Source organism: Mustela nigripes, chromosome 5, assembly GCF_022355385.1.
Source record: "Mustela nigripes isolate SB6536 chromosome 5, MUSNIG.SB6536, whole genome shotgun sequence".
In the NCBI taxonomy this organism is placed as follows: Eukaryota; Metazoa; Chordata; class Mammalia; order Carnivora; family Mustelidae; genus Mustela; species Mustela nigripes.
Genome location: NC_081561.1, coordinates 125212302 through 125237725, shown reverse-complemented (window position 1 = coordinate 125237725; position 25424 = coordinate 125212302). Strand labels below are relative to the sequence as shown.

General features: G+C 44.9%; 1 long non-coding RNA gene across 3 annotated transcripts in view; it reads left to right on the top strand.

Annotated features, from left to right (window-relative positions):
- The window catches only part of LOC132018331 (uncharacterized), a 62330-nt gene that overhangs the window by 5793 nt on the left and 31113 nt on the right, over positions 1–25424 (top strand). The window contains exons 1-4 of one of the 3 annotated variants that reach the window (XR_009404509.1): positions 11986–12167; positions 13549–13604; positions 16069–16127; positions 25291–25321. This is a non-coding gene — a long non-coding RNA (uncharacterized LOC132018331). The other 2 variants (XR_009404511.1, XR_009404510.1) reach the window with 2 other exon arrangements.

The following is a 25424-nucleotide window of genomic DNA, read 5'->3' as shown; positions in this document are numbered from 1 at the left end:
ATTTCTTACGTCATTCTCCCCAGGTTCATGCTGTTCCAACCACACAGTCTCTTTGCTGTGACTCAGACACGCCCAGCACGCTCTTACCTCAGGGTCCCTGGATCGTTCCTCCCTCTGTCCCTTGCCCAGGTGTCTCTGTGTGCTCCTCACTGTATCCAGGTCTCTGCCCCCATGTCCTTTCAATAGGGACCACTTGGCTTTCCTGACCATGTCCATGAGAAGCAGTGGCAGCAACCCATTTTGAATCGTGGCCTCTCAAAAGGACAGCTCTCCATCCCGATCCCTGGAACATATGAATGTGACCTTGTTTGGAAAATGGGTCCATGATGATGTAATGAAATGAAGGATTTTTAAATGAAGCTGGATGATCTGGGTGGGCCCTAAAGCTAATGACATGTGTCCTTAGCAGAGAAAGTCGGAGGGTGAGTCGGGACGGACAGGAGAGGACGCGGTGTGCACACGTAGGCAGAGGTTGGTGTGATGTAGCCCCGCGGAATGCTGGCAGCCACCAGGAGCTGCAGGGCAAGTGAGGGAATGTCCCTGATGGTTGCTGGAAGAAGGGAGGCCCTACCAATCGTGTTGATTTTGGACTCTCTCATCCAGACTGAAAGAACGAGTTTCTGTTATTGTAAGCCTTCGAGTTTGTGATAACTTGTGATGGCAGCCACAGAAAACGGAGGTACAATACCACCCCTGCCACTCTGCCACTCCCCTTATGCTTACTCTTTGTTCTTGGTATCTGACATTTTCTGTCCATCCATGCATCCATCCATTCATCCAAACACACACACACACACACAGATACACACACACTTGTAATTTCTTTATTCTCTATTTTGAATGCGAGTGCTTTGTTTTTGTTCACCATCCTATCACCAGCATCTAGAATAGTCCTTGGTGCGGAGCAGGTGCTTAGTGGATTTTGAAGGAATGGATGGAATGAGATGTTGGATTCTGAGGCTTGGCAGGCACTCGGAGTGACCTTTTCATCCTGTGTGTAACTGGGGAGACAGAAGGATCCCTGTTCTGGTGATACAGAACTTTGAGTCATGGCAAAGGTCAGGGATGGGGAGATCTGGATTTATATCCTGGCTTTGCTGCTTGAGAGCTGGTGACTTTGGGCTCTGAACCTCAGTTTCATCAACTGCAAAATAAATACTGTTGCTGTAGGGCTGCAGGGCAATGTTGATAGCATGGCTGGCACAAAGCCTGGTGAGTGGTGCTCTGTCTGGTTTTCCTTTCTCTCCATTCATGGCCCTGAAACTCACAGTAGAGACAGGAAGTCTTTCCTCTGTGTGGTCATTTCCTCCTGCATCAGTTGCAGAGGTTTCTGAAAGCTTGGCATCCCCCTGGGGCTAAGACCTTGCCATCCTTTTTTAATGGTAGGATTTGCTTAATTGAACATAGCAAACATGATGACTCCCTATTGTGAGATGATGGGTTCCATGCACCTTGAATTTCCACCTCTGGACATGAACTCTTGCAATCACTTCATCTTAACAGCCTTTGTGCTGTGAAGAAAAAAGTAGAGGCCATTTTTACACTTGTACCATTATGATGGTTCCTGCATCTATCAATGTTAGAGAGAAGGAACAGCCTCTTCCAGCTGGCCTTGTAGGGATAGCCCTTTAATTGTACATTTATATCTGGTAGGTCCTAGTATTGTTTAAAGAAGATCACACACACACACACACACACACACGTGTGTGTGTATGTGTGTGGTTCTAGTTCTCTTTCTCAAAATATTGGTTAAATGCCTGAAATATTAGCAGTTATTACTTTTAGGCTCCTGGGTTGTTAGATAAAACATGGTTTTAATCTTTTTCTTGATGCTTCTCATTTTCCAAAATGTAAATTGAAGATGTTTCTAATTCATTTTTCCATCAGATAAAACCACCGGCTTTGCATTTGAGATTTCATTCCTAGAACTGGTTCAGAATGTAAATGCTAGGGTTGGCCTTTGTGTCAGTGACTGGGGATTTTCTTGAGTCTCTGGCTGATCGTGTAGAAGCTATGTTTCTCATTTCTTTTCTGAAGCCATCATACAGGCACGGATGTTCATGGCATAGAGGAATGATGGCAACTGTTGTCTGTCAAGAAATTTAGGCATGATTTCCTCAATGCGCTCTTCATCTTTGCAATTTTATTTGTTCCCTGGATGAGAACTTTTCCTGAGGTCTTATGTAGACTTTCTGTAAAGCAGTGATTTCACTACACTTTCTAATCTTCTGGTTAAAAATAGAATATCTCCTAGAATTCCCAAGGAAAATCAGTTCTGTCAAATCTCATTGTTAATTCATAAAGGGCATTTGGCTGTGCAAATCGAAGAGTATGGAATCCAATGGATGTTTCCATAGTTATCAGTTTTTAGAAGAGTTTAATACCTCATCTTTGTCACGTCTGTGGGCCTCAACCAGTTAAACTTCATCTAGTGGAGATAAATTTGATTTTGCATGAATTAGAGCAGCATTTGCAAAAGGCTCTCAGCAGAATATTTCATTCACATTCCCTTCCAGCATCTTGCGCTTTTCTTTAAAGTTGGGAAGAGAAGAGTTTCCACCACTCATTGTAGGCAAATGTGTTCTATGCTTTCGAGTGGAGGGAGCATAAGCTGTTATTATGATAATGTTAATAACACTTTTTATGTACTACATTTTGGTTGACATTTCATCCTAATTGAGAAAGATCTAAAATTAATCTTTGTAAGAAACAAGACCAGAGTGGCTAATCAGGTTTGGAACTGGGACTAATTGTACCATAATCAGATTGATGGGCTGTTAAATATCTGATGTGAAAACCATATCAGGAAACGATAAGAAAGAATCTGTGCCAAAGTCCCCTTGAATTTTCCCCTTGTCTTTTATTTCGCAGTTTGTTCAAAAGGCTTATTACCTCAGCCTCAAAGTGCACATCTAAGATCTCTACCATCTGGTAACTTTTATTTTTTAATCAACTCAAGTTTCCTCAGAGAGTTGCAATAAACAGGTAAGTAAGTAAGTAAATCTTTATCATCTGTTTGTCCAGGATAAGATGCTACGATGATGCTGGTTTGGGGAACTAAGGCTGTTGCTGATTCAGAAGTTTTAATTTATTTAAAGTCTTAATTTATTTAATTTATTTAAGTTTTAATTAATTTTCAAGTTTGCTTACAATTAAAGTGTTGCTTAGGGTGTGGCCGATCGAGACAAGCAGACCTGGAACTTGGTAGACTGGAATAGATCTGAGCAGCAACTATTCAGTCTTTCTTTAAGGTTGAATCCCTTCCCTTGTCCCTAGGGTGTCTAGGTCTGGGTGTTGGTACTCAGGATCCTGTAGACTTGGCTGAGTTCCTTGGGGGTGCTGTGGGGTGTAAAACATGAGTCTGATTTTTGCTTTTCTCCTGTAAGCAGCGGAAGTCAGGAAGGAGGCTATGAATCTTATCAGAGACCATCTAAGAGTCCACAGGCCACCTAAACCATGTAGAAAGATGGTCAGTCATCAATCTGATGGCACTGATTTGGTCAACAGCCATGTGCTCACTGTTCCAGTTCTTTGTTTCAGAGTGGACTGTTGAAGTAGAAGTGTTGTGACCTCAGGTTCAAGTTTCAAAATGACACTGAGGGACTGGGTATCAAGTTACAGAGCTATCTAAAATATCTGGGCTCGGGATCTGCTGATGAGATTTAAGGTTGAAGCTGGTGGAAGCAGCAGAAAGGAATCGGAGATGGACTCGCACTGGCAGCAAGGTTGTCAAGGCAGCAGAAAATGTTGGAAAGTTTACCTCAGAGAATTCTGTGTGTGTGCAAAATGTATGCACACACACAGGAGAGAAAGGCACTGGTTATTCAATAAATCCAACCCCCCTCCATCACCCCCCCACCACCCCAGGAAGTGAGTGAAGAGTGCACTTTAACCCAGAGTTTTGAGAAGAGTTTTAATGAACTGAAAAACCAAACTAAACAACCCTAACACCCATTAGCTGAGCAGCAGGGCTCTTGAGAATACAGCTCAGCCTTCCAGTCACTGGAGTCAGATTTGTCTGGTTCTCAATGCTCTGTGCAAGGGCCCTTGGTAAAACTCATCAGTTCTCTTTCTCAGCCAGAGATATGCTGCGTGGTGAGCTTCTTGGGCCTCCTGGTGGGGGCAGCCCTCCTGTTCCTCCAGCTCTTCTCCCAGCCCTGTGGCTTCTCACTGGCTCAGAGCCACCTCCCAGGGCCCACCTGGCAGGCAGGGGTGCTTAGGACCTGCCTTGTTCTACAGGGTATGGTTTTCTGCCTTGAAAGAGCTTCCTGTTGCAGAGTCTGGTCTAAGACAGAAGCAGAGAATCCCACAAAGGTGTCTCCAGCTCTGACCTCGCTGACCTGGTTGGGTCTCTCACCCCCAGAAGGCCCGCCTTCCACACTTGCCCTTCCGGCCTCCCATTCCCACTTCAGCCCCAGGGGTGGGTGGCAAAGGAGCTGCATTCACAAGTCATCTCTGTGGATAAGGGGAGAAGAGCAGATGACACAAAGGCACAGGGTGGCTTCAGCAGACCCCAGAGTTTAGCGAACCGGGCCAAACCCTCCTTACCAAGATGGTGTCCTCGAACCTGTTTGCTTCACGGAGGCACATGTCTCGATGAGCTCTTTAACAATTTATTTCTTTGTAATATTAAAGGAAATAAATATCCGTTATAAAAAATAAGACACATGAGCAAAGTAAAATGTGGAAGTTTCCATTCACTGTTGTCTCCCCTCCCCATCTCCTCCCCCCGATGGAAACACTGCTGGCCTTTAATCTGAATGAATAGCAATTAAGCCTTTGAATGCGGAATTGTTATGTCCACAAACATGGAAACCGGAAGCTTCTGGGGTAACCAGAATACCAGGTTATTAATACCAAGACCTATAGGCATACCGTGATTCTTTTCATTTTGTCTTCTTTTACTTCTGTATCCTATCTAAGAATGTGAAGTCCTACTAAGGCTGTATATTATTATACCTCAATTAAAAAAAAAATGAAGTCTTAAGGAATATGTCTAAAGAGAATCTTCACTTGCTCAGCAGCTCACCCACATCAAAATTCATAGTATTTAACACTGTCCACTCCTCCTCTGCAATCCCATCTGTATCTGTGCAGCCCGCTGTTGAAATAAACTCTTAGCGAGGCTTGTGAAAGAAAGGCTCCAGGCTTCTGATTTCAGCCTGCCTTGTGCGTTAAATGTGTATTTCTGGACATCTAGAAAACAATCCTAATTTTTGGGGGGGGGCAGGGAAGCAGTAATCTTTCCCACACCCTAAATCTCTAAAACTTCTTGTGAAATGATTACTTTGAGAACTTCCTGATTTGGTTGCTTCAGGATGAAAACAACCGTAACCTGAATTCTCTACATTCGGAAACCTTTGCTGGGTCACGCAGCCTGCATCGAATGTCCCCCAGAAGGGGCCTCTTTTCCTTACGAAGACAGACCTAGCATTTCCTTTTTCCCAAGGGTCAAGTGATCTCCGGGGACCATGCAAGCTTGAGTCCCTCTGGTCTAGCCTTTTGACTAAAAAGAGAAGCTTGGTAAGGTTGGAGAGGTTGCCCAAGAAGGAAGGGCCAAGAAGGTGGAAGACTGCTCATTTCATGAGAAATTTTTGAAAAGGCTTTCGAATAATAATAACACAAAGGAGAAATTTCATCCTAGAGTTGTAATCTGTGGCCTCCAGGGCAAAGGGAAGTCAAGGAATCCTTGAGCATGCCTGTGGGCTCAGGGGAATCTCACCAAGAAAAAACCTTGGGGGTGGTGGTGGTGGTAGCACCTGGCTGGCTCACTTGGTAGAATGTGTAACTCTTGATCTCTGGGTTGTGAGTTCAAGCCCCATGTTGGGAAAAAAACTTTGGAAAGAAGCACAATGAAGGAAGCTCAGGTGTTTCTAGCATAATCTGCATATTTTATAAATGAGAAAGAGGAGGGCACAGAAGAGGAGAGAGGACTTGTCCACCACCCCACAGCTCAAGCAAGAGGGCAGATCCCTAGCTCTCGACCCAGGGCCCCTTTGAGTATATCCAGTTGCCTCTCTGTTGATGACCCTCCCTGAATTCCAAGTTTTGGGTTCATAATTATAAATGAAGTTTGTATATTACTACATCATTCACTGTGCTCATTTTTGAAATGATGTCTTTGTAGAGAGTTTTATTTCTGGCTGCCATAAAGCACTGGGAGCCACTTTTGGCCGGTGGTGAGGAGCCCACATGGTAAGGAGGGCACTGAATGGCCAGAGGCACCTCCCCTTCAGCACAAAGAGGGCTAAACATGAACATGCCCTGCCTAGGAGGGCGGTTTCCTGTCCAGACCAATGCCCCCCACTGCAACAGGTGCTGCTTCTCAAGTTCTAGGCCCTGTGTTGATGATGTTTGGGAACAAGAGAAGCTCCTATGAAGACTTGCTTCAAGTCAGTAGGGAGAGATGGCTTATTCAACAAATGGCCTCAGGTTGAATAACTAACCATTCTGTTAAAAAAAGAAATGCATTGCCGCTTTCTTATGCCTTATACCAAGATACATTCCAGATGGATCATAAACTTAGGGGTGAGAAAGTGGAATGGTAAGAGTGTTGGAAATAAACACGAAAGAATTTTCTTTTTAAACATGAAAGAATTTTAAAATTTAATCATCTCTCACTGGGGCCAGAATTTCCAAGCCTGAGACGCAAGACCTGGAAGCCATAAAAGAAAAGACTAGTAAGTTTGACTACATAAATAATTTAAATTTTTGCAGAGCAAAGAATTACCATAAAAAAAATCAAAATACAAATAAGACTTAGAAAAATATTTGATATCTATCTATCTATTTATCTCAGAGGCAAAGAGCTAATTTACTGAATGTCATTTTAAACAGTTTTACCACTCAGGAAGAAAAGGATCTGCAACTCTACAGGAAAAAGGAGCAAAGGACAGCTAGAAGCTGACAAAAGAAATCCAAATGATTTATAAACAGAGAAAAAGGGCTGAGCACATGAATAATTAAGTGCTAACTAAAACAACGAGATAATATTTTTTACCTATTAGATTGTCACAGATCAGAAATTTTTTATAATAAACAGCATAGGGAAGGCAGTTGGGAAAGAGGTGCTCAGAGACAGTTGGGAGACACATCGATTGGTGCAACTTCTTTGGAGGGAAAATTGACACGATCAATGAAAATTTAAAATTCAAATACATTTTGACCTAGCAATTTCTTTGTAAGACATTATGTTAACAGATGTATGTGAAAGGATGTTTGTTCCAGCCCTGTGCAGGACACAAAATCACCTACATGATTTTTAGTAGCAGGTTGGCTAACTAAATGCTGCCGTGTGGGATGTGGACGGAGACTGCCCCATAGGTGAGAGAACATTTGCATGGGCACAGTCATTGCAACATGATAAGTTGCAGAAGAGGGAAGGGACAGGCCAGGTGTCCTTCAGCAAGGACCTGATTGAGTAGATGGCAGTATGGGTCTGCACTGGGAAGCCATCGCCAGAGAGACGAGAGCAGGTGTACAGCGCTGTGCTGTTCATGGGGTGATCTCGGGGACACACATATTTGTACGTGCTTTGACCACCTGGGGAAGACATCACAGGGAGGGGAGGATGTGTCTGCCTCTGGGGAGAGGACCGTGGGGTCTGGGGAACGGGGTAGAAAAGGGAGACATGCTTTTCATTGTCTACTTGTTTGTACCTGGGACCTGGATGTTATACTTAAAAGTTATTGCTGATCTCCCATGAATTTTCATCCATATAGGTTCCCTTCATTGATGTTTAGCATATTAAAACTAAAGCTGAGAATCAGACAACAAAAAGCAATTAAAGGCATCCAAATCGGCAAAGAAGTAGTCAAACTCTCATTCTTTGCAGATGATAGGATACTATATGTGGAAAACCCAAAAGTCTCCACTCCAAATCTGCTAGAACTTGTACAGGAATTCAGTAAAGTGTCAGGATATAAAATCAATGCACAGAAAATCAGTTGCATTTCTTTACACCAACAGCAAGACAGAAGAAAGAGAAATTAAGGACTCAATGCCATTTACAATTGCACCCCAAACCATAAGATACCTAGGAATAAACCTAACCAAAAAGGCAAAGAATCTATATTCAGAAAACTACAAAGTAATCATGAAAGAAATTGAGGAAGACACAAAGAAATGGAAAAATTTTCCATGCTCATGGCTTGGAAGAACAAATATTGTGAAAATGCCTATGCTACCCAAAGCAATCTACACATTTAATGCAATCCCTACCAAAATCCCACCCATTTTTTCCCAAGGAAATGGAACAAATAATCCTAAAATTTATATGGAACCAGAAAAGACCTCGAATAGCCAGAGGTTGAAAAAGAAAGCCAAAGTTGGTGGCATCACAATTCCAGACTTCAAGCTCTATTACAAGCTGCCATCATCAAGACTACTATACTGGCACAAAAACAGACACATAGATCAATGGAACAGAATAGATAACCCAGAAATAGACCCTCAGCTCTATGGTCAACTAATCTTTGACAAAGCAGGAAAAAATGTCCAATGGAAAAAAGACAGCCTCTTCAACAAATGGTATTGGGGAAATTGGACAGCCACATGCAGAAAAATGAAACTGGATCATTTCCTTACACCACACACGAAAATAGACTTAAAATGGATGAAGGACCTCAATGTGAGAGAGGAATCCATCAAAATCCTTGAGGAGAACACAGGCAGCAACCTCTTCGACTTCAGCAGTAGCAACTTCTTCCTAGGAATGTCGCCAAAGGCAAGGGAAGCAAGGGCAAAAATGAACTATTGGGACTTCATGAAGATCAAAAACTTTTGCACAGCAAAGGAAACAGTTAACAAAACCAAAAGATAACTGACAGAATGGGAGAAGATATTTGCAAATGACATATCAGATAAAGGGCTAGTATCCAAAATCTATAAAGAACTTAGCAAACTCAACACCCAAAGAACAAATAATCCAATCAAGAAATGGGCAGAGGACATGAACAAACATTTCTGCAAAGAACACATCCAGATGGCCAATGGACACATGAAAAAGTGCTCCACATCACTTGACATCAGGGAAATACAAATCAAAACCATAATGAGATACCCCTCACACAAGTCAGAATGGCTAAAATTAATAAGTCAGGAAATGACAGATGCTGGTGAGGACGAGGAGAAAGGGGAACTCTCCTACACTGCTGGTGGGAATGCAAGCTAGTGCAACCACTCTAGAAAACAGCATGGAGGTTCCTCAAAAAGTTGAAAATAGAGCTACCCTATGACCCAGCAATCGCACTACTGGGTATTTACCCTAAAGATACAAATGTAGTGATCCAAAGGGGCATGTGCACCCGAATGTTTATAGCAGCAATGTCCACAATAGCCAAACTATGGAAAGAACCTAGATATCCATCAACAGATGAGTGGATCAAGAAGATGTGGTATATATACACAATGGAATACTATGCAGCCATCAAAAGAAATGAAAGCTTGCCATTTGCAACAACATGGATGGAACTAGAGGGTATTATGCTGAGGGAAATAAGTCAATTAGAGAAATACAACTATCATGTGATCTCCCTGATATGAGGAAGTGGAGATGCAACGTGTAGGGTTTGGGGGGTAGGAAAAGAATAAATAAAACAAGATGGGATTGGGAGAGAGACAAACCATAAAAGGCTCTTAATCTCACAAAACAAACTGAGGGTGGCCAGGGGGAGGGGGGTTATGGACATTGGGGAAGGTATGTGCTATGGTGAGTGCTGTGAAGTGTGTAAACCTGGCAATTCACAGACCTATACCTCTGGGGCTAATAATACATTATATGTTTATTAAAAAATTTAAAAAATTATTTAAAAAACCTAAAGCTGAGAAATTTTTAAAACATGAGAAAATACACATATTCCATCATCAGAGCACTGAGGACCTCAGACAATCGTATAAAAACTCTGAAAAACTCCTCTCTACACCAGTTGAGGGATGAAGATTGAAAAGAATAAATAACAGTTTAGTGTTCTGGTGAAAATAGTTCTGACTTCATGAAACCCATCCCCAGGGGTCCCTGGAACCACTCTTTTTTGGTAACCACTATTACCGAGAATGGAACAGACACTGGGAGATGGTACCAAAACCAAGCACACATACCAGGGCTCTTGACACCAGGACAAGGCTGGTGTCCCCATGAAATGTTTTAGCCCAGTGGCTCCCCTTCCCCTCAGCCGATGACAAAGAACGACGGGCACTCCTGACCCCCTCACCTACCTCCTCCTTTGGGTCATGATTGTGTGTAACTGTGTATAGTAGCCTTGGAATGGGGCTTCACCCAGGCACCTTACTTCCTGGCTTTAGAGACAGGCGTGTGACCACCTGGTCTGGGAGCCCAGACCTGGCTTCTCTTGAAGACCTTGCTGACAAAACCTGTGGGGTTGGCTCCAGAGCAGAGGCCATTTGGAAATGGGATTTGGGGCAAAAGACTTTTGAGAGATTCTGCTCTTCAGCCTAGACAGTAGCTGAGCCCAGGAAAAGTGTCTTGCATGGTTGACAGAGGACTCAGCCACTGCCCATTATGACGTCTGTTGGGGGGGGTGGGGTCAGTGGGAACCGAGCCACGCTCCTTCAGCGCCTCACTCCTCACCTGGCTTCAGCATTGCCGTTCTGCCTCAGGTTGGCAGCAACAGAGTAGGGGAGGAGGAGGTCGTCTCTAATGATCTGAACCAAGACTTGGAGGAAGGAGACCCCACGCATGGTGGAATAGGAATCTGACTTACTCTGGGTACTTTACACACAATCATTGACTTAAACCTTGAAACTGCACCCTGAGGTGGCTACTATCATCTGCGCTTTGCAGGTACAATCATCTCAGAGAGGCTGTTTCATGCCCATGGTCACGCCCTGGTGTGTTCTGTGGAGCCACATTCTCCTCGGTCTGACTTAGCGTCCACGGTCTCAACCCCGTAGAAACACTGCCCAGAAGCCCTCACCTCGAAGGCTGTGTTTCAGTTTCTCTTCCTTGCCTTACCCAATTTTGGAAAGAACCATCTGGAAACACCTTATCTCTTGGGAGATATGACAGGTGAGGCAGGAGATGGGAACTGTGCCTTTCTTTGAATTCCTGATGAAGTTTTATTTTCAGGGAATTCGAGACAAAATGAATCAGACCCAGTCTCACCACTTCCATTATCATGTCTGGGGAACTGAGGAATTTAGATTCAGGTCAGGAACATGACTGAGAAAAAGTGAAATCGACCTCTCCTCTGGATCCTTGGGACCATGTCTTAGTTGTTCTGTGACCTCAGCAAATCATTGACTCTGTGACCTTAGTTCATTCATAAAAAAGTTTGGACTAAAAGTTTGTTTCTCCTTAAACAGAACCAAAAAAAAAAATAAAATAAAATAAAAATCCCCCCCCCCGCCTTAATTCCAAACTTAGGGGTACCTGGGTGGCTCACTGGGTTAAGGCCTCTGCCTTCAGCTCAGGTCATGATCCCAGGGTCCTGGGATGGAGTCCTGAATCAGGGTCTCTGCTCAGCGGGGAGCCTGCTTCCTCCTCTCTCTCTGTCTGCCTCTCTGCCTACTTGTGATCTCTGTCTGTCAAATAAATAAATAAAATCTTAAAAAAAAATTCCCTTAGTATGAGTGGTAACATTGGATTTAATTTATTTTGTTTAGAATTACCTGCAAAAAAAGATCATCACGAATTCAAGGTTGACTATCGAGATGCTGATTCTTTTTCTTGGCATAATTGTTTCCTGACAGACTTGTGCAGGGGGATGGCATAATCCTTCATTTTATGTTTGGTTTTCACAGTACATGCATAAACAGTGTCTTTTTTTGGGGGGGGGCAAAAATATTCCAAGGCTTTATCAGTTTTCCCCCGAGTTTCACCTCAGTCCTTTGATATTTAAATGATCTCTTTTGAAGCCCCTATCCTGTCATCACCCTCAGATTTTCTCTTCTTCAGTTGTTGGCTGGTGTAGCTTTCCCAGATTTTCATTTGCTAATAGGGCTTCACGTGTCTGATTTGAGCAGCTGGCCAATAACACCTTCACCCACTTCACAGAAAAGTTCGTATTTCTCCACATCTGCCGTCTCTTTGCATTTCTGCATGTATTCCTTATGAAACAGTCTGCGAAGAACATAACATTCTCCCCTCAGGGGAACTGGCTACGGTGAAAAGGAGAGGGATGGCTCAGGAGGTATAAAATCGAAGAATGGTACGTTCTTTTAGTGAATTTTTTTGTGTTATGATGACTTTGGCTTTCCTTGCTTAACTTCTAACTGGAACTTGGGTAGTCAGTGTTCCCATAACGGGCTTGGGCAGACGGTATCCAGCCACAGCCGCAACACAGGCAAACAGAAGCAGACAGCTATCACCCAGTGTACCAGATCCAACTGATGGCTAGTATTGCCTGAAGCATGGTGTTGAGAAGGATCCTGAGACGCTCTTCCGTCTTTCTAGGGAAGAGTAGTGTGATTGATTAACGATGTCTGATGAGGTTTGGGAGGGATAGAGTGGCAGTCTGTGTGCTGACCTAGCCCATACTAAATACTCAGCAATTGCCAATTTTTCTTTCTTACAATGTGGCACTGTTGGGGGGAGATTTAAAAAAAAAAAAAAAAAGCAAAGAAAAATTACCATCATTACTCCGAGGTAGTTCACCTCTGAGAAAAGACAGACAGAAACAGAGTTAGTTGAATATTAATTCTGGTGGTACCTGCTTTGGCTGCCGCTTGGCCAGCCAGATGGTAATAAGGAAGACTAGTGGTTGTTAAAAACCCACACAGAGCGCCTGGGGTCATGATTCCAGGGTCCTAGGATCGAGCCCCTCACCCCTTGCACTCCCTGCTTGGCGGGGAGCCTGCTTCTCCCTCTCCCTCTGACCTTCCCCTCTAGTTGTGCTTTCTCTCTCTCTCTCAAATAAATAAATATAATCTTAAAAGAAAAAAATAAAGGGGCGCCTGGGTGGCTCAGTGGGTTAAAGCCTCTGCCTTTGGCTCGGGTCATGATCCCAGGGTCCTGGGATCAAGCCCCATATCGGGCTCTCAGCTTAGTGGGGAGCCTGCTTCCCTTCCTCTCTCTGTCTGCCTCTCTGTCTACTTGTAATCTCTGTCTGTCAAATAAATAAATAAAATCTTTAAAAAAAAAAAAGAAAAAAAAAAGAACCCATACAACATTCTTGTTGGGTTGATTTTCGCTTCTCTCTGCTATCTTGCAATCATGGAAATGTAGACGTAAAACAAGGAATTAAAATAAAACAGAAATGTTACCTCTTGTTTTAACCCAGGCTCAGAAGTCAGACAGATTTGGGTTTGATTCCAGTTCCAGCATTTATTGAATGGTATTAGGGAAATTGCTAAATCTGTCTAGACCTCAGTTTCTTCATATGCGAGATGGGGTAATAATAGAAGGCGCCATTGCTGGATTATCGTGAGGACTCTGTGTGTGCGTGCAGCCATTCTGTGCTTCCTGCAGTGGGGATAGCAAATTTCTCCCCCAGGAAATATGTGATGGGTGAGGAATAGTTAAGGGTAATGCATGCAAAGTGTCCAGAGTTGGAGTGCCACCGAAATCATACCTCAAAATCTTGCCCCTAGGGTCACTGAGATGTCACTGAAGCCACCGAGCGAGGGAACAGAAACTAAAGAAGCCGGTAAGCCCGTGGGGTTACTGCTTGGGATTCTCAGCAATCGCCTTCCTGGTTCTCTCCAGGAATGTGGTTGCTGTTCAAGCAATACTGCCATCTCCACTAATGATCTTAAAAGTGAATCAGAAGATACCAAGAAATACAGCATTCTCAGCATGCCTCACCTTCGCTGAACTCTCTTAAATGCTTTTGAGAGAAAGTTGTTTTAATTCAAATCTATTCTGTCTTTCGGTTTCAACCTTCTCTGTTTCACTCAACCTAAGGGCATCCTTATTCTCTAGCCTGGGAGGGAGCCCGAAGGTCAGTTTCATTTGCACAAAAAAAAAAAAAAAAAAAAAAAAAAAAAAAGAAAAAAAGAAAGAAAGAAAAAGTAAAAGAAGCAGGGTGATGAGGAAATCTGACTGGGATGAGAGAGGGAGAAAGTTCATTATTTTATGGTCAGAGAGTCAATGGGTCGTTTGTTTTACCATCTCATTTCGAGATTTTTGTTGTTGACACAAAGGGTTGGATTTTTCAGGAAGAAAAATCAAATGATTCAGAAGCAAAGGAGAGAAGATTGAACAGGTACCAATTTAAAATATCAGTAGAGACTTCCGCAGTCAAAGGTAGTAAGACAAGTTACGGGAACACTGATTACTCTCCTAACATAAATTGTCCACGAGGACTCTCTGCAAATCTGCCTCACTTGTTCCAACTTCAAGGGCAGGGGTGTCGGTTACATGGCAGAGTGGCCAGAGCTGGGAAGGAGAGAATGCCTTCTGGGCGTCTAGGTGCTGGCATCAGGTGCAACCATTCTCTGAGCTCTTGAGAGGCAGACTTGGCCTCTCCCAGTCTGGGCTCCGCCACTTTCTAGCTGAGGGACGTAGGGCCATACAGCTCAAGGCTTAGGCTCCTTGTCTGTCACACAGAGGTCATGGTGGTGCTTTTATTAGGGCAGGCTAAGCTCTGCTGCTGTGCTGAGTAATTAATTATAATTAACACTTGGCATTTTATAGTTTCTTCACTTTAGGAAATCAAGGGACTTGCCCAGGGTCACATGGTAACTAGAAGTGCCAGAATTTAAGCAGGTCTTTGAATGAACACCATCTCTTTCTTGGGTTGATACAAGTCGCTGGCAGGTAGAAGTCATAGATACTATGAACATTTCCTCTTCAGCCAGACTGAAAGCAGAGGAATGATCATGGATGATCTTGGCACAGTCTCTTTGGAAAAGTAAGCGAGAGAATGACTAATGGGGCATATCCTACCAAGAACAATTTTTAGAAGATGATTGTTACCCCATGTTAAGGAAAAATAATTTTTCTTTTACATGGCTTAGGCTTCCTTTGCATCATCTATAATCATATGGGCCCTGGACTTTTATGGACAAAACAGAATGTATAACTACCCTCAGAAGGAGAAGCACCTGTATGGTCCTTTTGGGGGTGAAGCTGAAACCAGGTCCTTTTCCTCTGTCTTCCGTTACTGCCGACGCCATCTTGCTATGGCCCAGGAGCTGCTTGTTCTCTCATCCTGTGAGTGGGGGCGGGCACTGAGCTGGCTACAAGGTGACTTCCTATTTAAAGCAAGCCAGTGCTTAGCTACCCAAACCTTCCCAACTTTTCTTTTTGCCTAACATGCTCTAAAGCTGTGCGTTTTAAACTAAACACTGGGCACACAGGCTTCTGGGAATCTTGTTCTTTGCATATTCTGGTTCAGTAGGTGTGAGCTGGGGTCTGAGACTCTCCAGTCTCCTCAGGCTCCTGGGAGGTGCCCATGCAGCTGACCACACTGATTACAAATAAAATAGACCGGTTTTTCTGGTCTTACTACCTTTGACTGCAGAAGTCTCTACTGATATTTTAAATTGGTACAAAAGGAAGCATCTTGAAGCCATATGGCTAAAAGAGATTTTAATAATAATAATGATGATGATGATAATAAATAATAATAATAAACTCTGCTGACCATGCACAAAATAGTTGACTCACATGGTCTCCTCTTTAAAAATACTCTCCCCTGCACCCCTCCAGTATCCCAAGAATGCATTTAGAGTCAGGGGCCCTGCCAAGATTTTTTTGCTGGACTCTCCTGTCCCGTGTTTTATTTCTACATGTGTTAATACCAGCTTTTACTTAGTACTTCAAATGTGGGTCTCTCAGAGTGCAGTGCCTCTAATTTGATCTCCAAATTAACCTTGGGCTGCTGACAGATGGCAAATGAGGGCCGACGTTCTCTGGTCTGTGCCTTCTGTATCGTAAGCTCTGGCCTTGGCCCCTGTCTGTGGGTTGTGAGGCTTGGCTCATGGCACCCTGATTTCCTGACTGTGGGCTCGGCGTCCCTCTTCTTAACACCACTGATAAGCTTCGTCCAGCACTCGACAGTCCTGGATCTCTATCTGGAAGTTTCTGCAAGCCCATGGACTTTGACAGCCAGAAGGCTGTCTGGACTTTTAACCTTGGTGATTTTCATATTTTCATTTCCTTCCCAGCAGATCTAAGCAAGTGCTGGCCTGCTTCCGTCCATCAGCCATGACGATTCCTTCAGGGAGTAAGTATGGAAAATTTGGTTACTTCATAATTTCTTTACCCACATCCCCTCTCCACCCACCCCAGCTGTGAATGGCTGAAAACGCCGCAAGAGGCTGGAAGGCCCTCAGAGAGGAATCACTTGGCTTTGTGCATAATGGCTCACTCTCCAGGTCTTACTTTCTTACTGAGTCTCCCAGTAAGCAAATGCCTTCCCACCACTATGATATCCATTATGCAGATTCGAGAAGCCGTGTGGGTCTCAGTAGTGTATAGCACGGGGATGGAGAAGGAAGGCGAGAGATGAATTCCCCATTTGGGCTCCATGTCTCTTGCACAAAACTTGGTGCTGTGGCCCCACTTGTCCCTGTAGACAGGTCCCTGAAAGGACTTTCTGTAGGTCAGCAATGTCACCAAGGGACCACGCCAGGGACAAGATGATTAAAAGAGTTTCCTATCAACCACTAAGACCTGTTACTTTCAGAATGCTGTCCGTGAACAGTCTCTCCCCGCCATTCGTGCCACCTCGGTTCAGCCCTCCTCCCCCCTGCACCACCTCCCCCCACCCCTGTGCTGAAGGCCTGCTCTCCCCTCAACACATGCTGCAAAGGAATATCTCCCTAAAGTACTATTCTCCTTGTCCTGTTCTTCCCCTGAGAAACCCAAAATGGCGCCATACTGGGGGATGGAGCATGAATATGTCCACCCATGTCAAGGACCGTGCCACGTGGCATCCTCTGGTTCATAGGCCACATTTCCCACCACTCCACAGGTGGCTCGGGCTTGTCTCCCAGTGCTCTGCCTCCTGGGGCTGGGCTTTGGGACTCAGGGGCGTCCCTTCTGCCCAGTTTCCTTCTTCCGGTGTTCCCAAAGTGCCTTGTCCTTCTCCTTTCTGGTACCTGGTGCCCTTGTCACTAATGTCTTGACTGCATGACTGTTTGTCTTCCTCTATACACTCAGACCCTAAGAGAGCAGGGCCACCATGTTAGGCTGCTAGGGCTGCCTTAACAAAGTGCCACAGACCGGGTGGGACAACAGGCATTTTCCTACAGCTCTGGAGCCTAGAAGTCCAAGATGAAGGTGTTGGTAGGTTCCGGTTTGGCTTCTGCTGAGGCCTCTCTCTTTGCCTCGCAGATGAGGACATGGTCATGCCTCTGTATGCGTGCATCCCTGATGTCTTCCTGTCCAAATTTCCTCTTATAAGGACATCAGTCAGCTTGTCTTAGTGGCCTCATTTTAATGTAATCACCTCTTTAAAGGTTGTATCTCCAAATATAGTCATATTCTGAGGTACTGTGGGTTGGGCTTCAGTGTCTGAATTTTGGGGGAAACAGCTAAGCCCGTAACTGGCACTCTCCTTCCCTCTCACTGGTGTATCCCCAGCCACTGGCCCCCGTGTCTGGCTCATGGAAGGCAGGCCTCAGGATAGGTGTGTGGCTGAAAGGATTGTGTGAAAGAAGCTATTGTCTGTCTCTCAAGTGTCCTGTCCCTCATCCCTCCAACCATTTGAGGCCCTGTCTAGCCCCGCCCCACCTGGGAAGACTTCCCAAGCCTGGCTGACTTCCTTCTTTGAACTTCTCTAGCCTATACTTATGCACACACACATGCTGACTCCTTCAGGATTGTTAGCCTGACCCCTTAGCTAGAGTGCACAACTGGGGCTGTGCTACCTACCTGTAGACTAGGCACAAAAAAGAAGCTGTCCCTAAAACACACTCCCTTCCACCAGACAAACGTGTTGGTGATTTCCCCTCAGGAATGAGCTGGATCCACCATGACTAAAAGCTCTGTTGCAGAGGTCCCTGAGGAGAGGGTCCACCGAACTCATTCGGCCCCCAGAGCAGAGCTCAAACAGAAGCTGTGGGTTTGGGTACTTTCACCAATAAACCAGGTTTCCTTTGTCCTGGAGGTCCTCACAGACCAAGATGGGCAACACCATCATCTTTTCTCAAATAACAGATTGACACATTTTACAGTCTCAAGGCATTTAAAATCTGTGTGAATTGTGTTTTCTTTCCCACCGTTATTCTCTTGCCAGTCCCAGGAGCATGTTTTCTGAAATTCAAAGAGTTAAGGCTGGTTGTATATTGAACTCATTCCCCGGCAACTTAATTATTGACCCAGCTTGTAAATCATTCATAGCTTTCCAGAGGTATCCATATACTTCTGCTGGCAGCAAATGGTACCCTGGGCTATTTACAGAATGGAGTCTGGGGTCAGGGAGAGTGTGAAAAATTAAGAATAACAACACTTCCTCTTCTCCCTGAACTTCAGCTGCCCTTTTAAATAAAGCTAATGCTTTCTTCCTTTGCCACCTGCTCAGAGAACCCAAGTTAACTGCCAAAAAAGCTTTCGTTTCACTCCCCTTTCTCCACACCATGCCGCCCCAAGGACACAGGTAACTTTAGTTTCGGCGAGGAGTGAAGGAGCTGGGCGCAGCCAGCAGCCATCTTGCCCGGAGTCCCTCTGGGTGACAGCCGAGGCTTTAGGAATGTAACATTGTAACATTTTAAGTAACTTCTCTAATCCTGCCTCTTAGGGGCTAGATGGGAAGCAACAGCTCTCAGCTGGCCTGCCAGTGGGGCGTTCAGTCAGGGTTGTGGTTAACCAAGGCCACACACCCTGTAAGCAACAAGATGAGGTTTAATTGTAGGGGTGTCTGGTGGTGGGGGCTGGCACCCCTGTGGTGTCGGGTATCAGCCAGGCCTGCTTCTTTTCCAGTGAGAGGGGAGGTCCGGTCAGGTCTCACTGGCTGGCTGCAAGGTTCAGCTTCAATGGCTGTGAAAACAGACACCAAAATAATCAAAGTGCTGCATTCCTGTGTCTAAATGGCAGCTAATCCCTTCTCCCTTGAAGGAGCAGAAACCACAGAGGAGGTTCAAGCCCTGGGTAGAATCAGCTGTTTGCTTCATGTGTCCTCATGTTCCTTAGTGTTCTGGGCTGAAAGGAACCTCCAAGATGCCTCAGTTCGTCTCACGGGTGAGGAAGCGGAGACTAGAATATGTTCAGGGGTTGACCCTGGTCCCCACTTGTGCGTGGGCCACCTGGAGCCTGGTTCTGCCGTCTTCCCCGGCCGGGGCTCTCTTTCCCTCCTGCCATGAATTGTTTTTCTCCGAGAGGTTCTATAAGCCTCTTTTACTCAAGAGTTTGGATTAATACAGGCTGGAAATAGGCCTGTTTTCTCAAACCTGGAAAAGAAATGAATGGCAAGAGTCTTTGTAAACAATAGAATATTTAAAAAGGCCAAAAGATGACGTCGCTATTTACCAAAGCTAGAGACAAATCGTTCTCAACTTGTTCAGGGCACACCGTCTGGTTCCCAGTCAGTTCCCGCCAAGCTCGTGTGGAAGCACATCCCATTCCCGCTCCCTGCTCCCCGAAAACCACTAGAATCCTTGGGCAGCTCCTTGTGCTTTAAAATTGCCTCTGTTTCCCTCAGAAGTACAGTCGCTCAGGTGTACAGTCGCTGGGTGGAGAAATCCAGAAGAGATTGGCTGTGGACTTTTTAACAAGCTTTGAGTGTTTTATAAGCATCCTTGCAGGCTACACTGCAAGATGCCCTGTGACTGCCTCTCCTCTTCTGGATGCTTCTAAGGGCCCGAGGTTGCAAAGTCAAAATTTGTCAGCAAGCAGCAGAGGGCTACTTTGTATCAACCAATGACACTACCTTTCTCACTAACCTGAGTTTTCACCTGTGGAGAACATCTGTTAAAGCCAAGCAAATCCTTTTTCTCAGCTCTACTCTCACTTGGTACCACTTCTGGCCGGTTGTTTTTCATATATTAATTCATTCACTTAACTTTCATGAAAACCCTACAAGGTGGGTTTTCAGACGAGGAAACTGAAAGTCTGAGCAGATCAATGGCTTTCTCCGATTTACGTAATTAGTAGTATCACCAGGCTCTCTTCAGTCTGCAATACCTCTTTATCAAAGCACAGTATCTTGTGATTAAAAACAAAACCAGAACTCTTGACCTTCATCTGGAAGGCTGCTTAGACAAAGGGGCAACCACCACTGTGGAAAGTTGCTGACTGTTGCACTGTGTGATTTTAGAGTCTGCCTGGATGGGGTGTGTGTGTTGGACTGATTATGTCCCCCTCAAATCCATATGTTGAAATCCTAACCTGCAACATGATGGTTTTAGGGAGGTGGAGCCTTGGGAATCCTCGAGAGCTGAGAGAGCTTTCTCTTTCTTTCTTTCTTTCTTTCTTTAAGATTTTATTTATTTATTTGACAGACAGAGATCACAAGTAGGTGGAGAGACAGGCAGAGAGAGAGGGGGAGAGCCCGATGCGGGGCTTGATCCCAGGAGTCCGGGATCATGACCCAAGCTGAAAGCTGAGGCTTTAACCCACTGAGCCACTAAGGCGCCCCGCTGAGAGAGCTTTTTTCTTTCTCTTTCTCCAGCCATGTGAGGACCCAGGGACAGGGTGGCTAGAAACCAGAAGGAGGATTCTTTTTCTTTTTCTTTTTTCTTTTTAATTTTTTAAAAAATGATTTTATTTATTTATTTGAGGGAGAGAGCATGAGAGGAGAGAGATCAGCGGGAGAAGCAGACTCCCTGCTGAGCAGGGAGTCTGATGTGGGACTCGATCCCAGGACTCCAGGATCATGACCTGAGCCGAAGGCAGTCGCTTAACCAACTGAGCCACCCAGGCGCCCCCAGAAGGAGGATTCTTACCAGAACTTGGCTATGCTGGCATCTTGGTCTTGAACTTCCAGCCTCCAGAACTGTGAGAAATTAAGGTTTCTATTGTTTCAATCACCTAGTCTATGGTAATACAGCATCTCCGAGCAGATGAAAACTCTGTTTATCTCTCTACAGCAGCAGCATCACAGTCCCTCCAGGATGAAGGCCTTGTTGGCTTATGGCTGAGTCTGTCACTATGGGCTGCGAGCTCTGTCCGCTTATTCTCTGGGCAGAGCTGTAGGCCGGCGGAGATAGTGCTGTTCTGAATTGTTCTGGGGGATCGGTGGTAGGGAAGGTCCAGTGTGCTCCTGCATTTCTCCCCGTCCTGCTCTGGCTTCCCCACTTCACAGAGGGATGTGTGAACTCTCTGGGAGAGTCAGGGAGGCCTTCACAGATGAAATTATCCAATTATATTTCTTCATTTGAACAGTGTGAGTAATAGAGACAACGTTAGATAATTTGCAGGCGGATCAGATGAAACCATATTCTCCCTCCCCTGAAGGCTACACCCTGACTCCAGCATGGAAAACACCGGACAATTCATCCCTCACAAGCCCTAGGTCCGGGGCCTGCTCTTGGGATCACGTCAACAGGGCACAGATGAGAAAAGCTGCCTGAGTGCACGCCGGGATTGCCACCTCAGGCCGGGAGGGTCCTGTGGTTCCCTCTCGCCACACTTTTTTGGCTTCTAGTCATTTGCCCCCGGGGTTCCAACCCCTGCTTGGTGACTGGGGCCTCCCTCTTCAGCCAGTTCTGGAGCTCCTGCCAGGCTGAGCAGACAAGCCCAGCACGCTCATTCCTCATGGGGCTCTGCCCCATCCCAGTCCCCACCTGGCACCCTGGACTGCATGTATAAGAACGACATTTTGCTTACAATTTTGCTTTAAAAATGACAAAGCTGACTTCACAGATATTGGAACACTGATGTGACCCGAAGAGCGGGCAGAGGACCTGGGGTTTGTGAGGGATGAACTCTGTGTGTTTTCCTGGAGTCAGGGTGTAACCTTTACATGAACGAGAACATTGTTTCATCTGACCCGCCTGTAGTTGACCTAACATGAAATCTCTATTACTCACACTGTCCAAATGAGGAAATATAATTGGATACACATCAGGATATTATCTTTACTTGTTGCATTTATGAAATCTGGCTTTATGTTGCCTTCTCTTAATTTTCAAAGCTATTTACTGTCTCCTATAAACTATTTTATAATCTTCTATTTAATCTCTCATAATAAAGAAATAGATCAGCCCAAAAAAGATGGTTGAAAGATAACGTTTTTATCAGCGTGTGGTCCTGGATTCATTTCTGTCTCAGAATTGGGTTCCCTAGCCCTGGTCTCGGTAGAAATTAAGTTCTCTTATCTCTCTCTGGCAGGGAGGGTGCTCCACAGAGTAAACATTCTCTTGTGGGAATGTCTGCAGCTTTCCTCCTTTCCCCAGAGAGCTGGAAATAAAGCCAAAATGGTCTGCCCAGTGTCCTCCCTCCTTTCCGAAACCTCCTAAAGAGCAAGGGGTTTTATTCCTTTTTGAATCACTGGGAGAAGGGTTGTACGAATGCATAGAATCAGGAGTTAGAAAGAAGAGAGGAAGGCAAGGAAAGACACCCTGTGAGGCTGAGTCGGAGAGAGATGCTTGAGAAGAGCCGTTCGGGGCAACATGGGCGGAGAGGGTAGGAGAATTCAGGAACGTTGCTGTGTACCATGTACGGGCCTTCTCTTCATGGTTTCCCAAAAAAGAATTTGAGTCTTTGAAATTCTTTTCTTCCGCTGGGCTGTGTGTCTTTCACCACCATACCACTAACAAACTGAATCATGTGGGTCCTGGGTTTATACTGGTCATATGTAAGAAATATTCCCACATCTCCTTCAGTTTTAGGACTTTGCATGACTTTTTTTTTCCCCCCCTGGAGTAGGCTCCAGGGGATTGAACTCACAACCCTGATGTCAAGACCTGAGCTGAGATCAAGAGGTGGATGCTTAAGTCACTGAGTCACCCAGGGGCCCCAGGGTTTCCCATTACTTTGCTCCCATCAATTCGGAAGCATGATATTATGATCACAGTGTCACGTTTTGGCTCTCCTGCGGTAAATCACATTCTTTTGGATGGGTCTACCGTAAGTCTAGACATAATTCATTTCTACTTAATCTGATGAACCTGAGAGGAACTATTTCATTACCATGAATAAGAAGCTTTCTAGCTGGAGTTGATTTCAATAGTGAGCGAGTGGGGAACTTACTCCAAATGTATTGACTTGAATAACATCTATTAGATAAGCTTACAAATATTTCAGATTTTTTTTTTAAAGATTTTATTTATTTGTCAGAGACAGAGGGAGAGAGAGCAAGCGAGCACAGGCAGACAGAGAGGCAGGCAGAGGCAGAGGGAGAAGCAGGCTCCCTGGTGAGCAAGGAGCCCAATGTGGGACTCCATCCCAGGACCCTGGGATCATGACCTGACCCGAAGGCAGTTAACCAACTGAGCCACCCAGGCGTCCCACAAATATTTCAGATTTGTCCTATCCTTTTACCTGGAGAATCCTGTGAGGGACCACACCTGTCTTGTAGAAATGTATTCAAAATAATTTCCTAGAGGGAATGGTGATTTTACGGTGTTCTTTAAAAAAAGAATTTTTAAAAAGTTTTTGTTTATTTTTTGACAGAGAAAGAGACAGTGAGAGGGAACACAAGCAGGGGACCCTGGGACCATGACCTAAGCTGAAGGCAGATAGATGCTCAATAACTGAGCCACCCAGGTGTCCCTAAAAGAAATTTTTTTTTTTTTTTAAATTAGGGAAATCTCCACTCTCCTAAGCTGTCAGAAAGATATGCTGTGTTTCTGTATAATAGAAATGTATTCAGCCATTTTTGTCCCTGTACGCCTTACTAGAGAAGCTGTTTATATTATTTATAGGGTTTAAAAATGCATTCTTTTGTTGTTGTTTTTTACAGATTTTATTTATTTATTTGACAGGGAGGGGGAGAGAGAGCGAGCACAAGCAGGGCGAGAAGCAAGTAGAGGGAAATGGAGGCTGAGGGAGAGGGAGAAGCAGACTCCCTGCTGAGTCTACTCAGCAGCCTGACATGGGACTCAAACCCAGGACCCCAGGATCATGACCCGAGCTGAGGACAGATGCTTAACCAACTGAGCCACCCAGACACCCCTCAAAAATGCATTGGTGGGTAATGTTTACCAGCTCAGCCTGTCAAGAGTGCTAATAGAGTCCAGAAGATGAGCTGTGCTTTCCCGAACTGCCCATAGCTACAGAGCTGGGACCTTCTCCTCCCATTCTTGTGGCAACAGGTGTGCTCTCAGTGTTGGGGCCACCAACTAACATGTTGTGTTCACCTGGTTTTATTTATTTTTTTCCCACTCCTCAGGTGTTTGTCGCTCCAGCAAGAGGTTTGTGAAAGACAAGTCTGAAGTGATTAAGAAACCAGAGGCTTATGATTGCCATTCATAATTCTTATCATTCATTTTAGACTAGAAAATCGAAATTTGGATGTATTTTCTCATTTTTTTCTCTGCACTATTTTAATCACTTCCCTGGTTTTTATCTATGCAAGCCCTCATACCCCAGGTCTCTGGCTCTCTCTATTGCCCGAAGCATGTTTCCCTTCCTACGTCTCAGCTCATCTGCTGGACCTTGAAATACGCTGTTTACCAGTCCTACAAATGTCACCTAATCTAAGAGGACTCACCTGATTACCTCGTGTTGGATGGATGAGGTTGTGCTTTCCTCCCTGGATGCTTACTTTTGTATTTCCATGTGTGGCTTATGTCTCCTTCTGGGTTGTTGGCTCCTGATGGTGGTGTTGGGATGTCAACCACCTCCTCAGTGGGAAGTGCCATCCGGTTAGTCAAGATGGAAGCTGTGAGCTCCTGCCAAGGTCATGGGTGGTGCTGGGGCCTAAAGGACAAAGTCAAGCAAAAGTCCATAGGAAGACTGCGGTCCAAATACCAGGCTGCACGTGGATGAACATGACATTCAGAAGGTCCCAGGCAGGGATCTGAGTCAGGGCCTCAGAACCCAGAGTTTGGAGTTTGGGGGATGAAATTAAAGTGAAAGAAGATTGAGGTCAGGGCTATGATGGAAAAAAAAAAAAATACCTGAGCAACTGTCCGTTTTGTTTTTGTTTTTTTTTTTTTGTTTTTTTTTGTTTTTGTTGTTGTTGTTGTTGTTTTCATCATAGCTGCTATGTGTTTGAGTCCTTTTGGGGTATAATGTGTGGGCAGACCTCTCTGAGAGGCAAACAATACAGAATTTGTCAAATAAACAAATTATTAAGCATTTATAAAGGTGCTTCCTGTTTGAAGAACATGCAGGGTACTTGAGTGTCAGGGGAGCAGGGCCCCCGTGTTACCTAGGATTTGCTTTTCTGAATAGAGGGTATCTATTTCCAAGCAGCTCCATGGGGCATTTTCATTTCTTGCTCTTTTTCCAGCACTCCAATCAACATACAGTTAAAACTTGATCTTCTGTTCCATCCACAGATTCCAAGTACAGTCAGAGCGTCTCTGGGAGGTAATCAACACACCATTCGCGATCCATCCGCGTTTCATCAAAAATGCTGTGTGTGACAGAGAACGAGGTGTCCAGGGGGCCTCCCTTTGCATGTGCATGAACT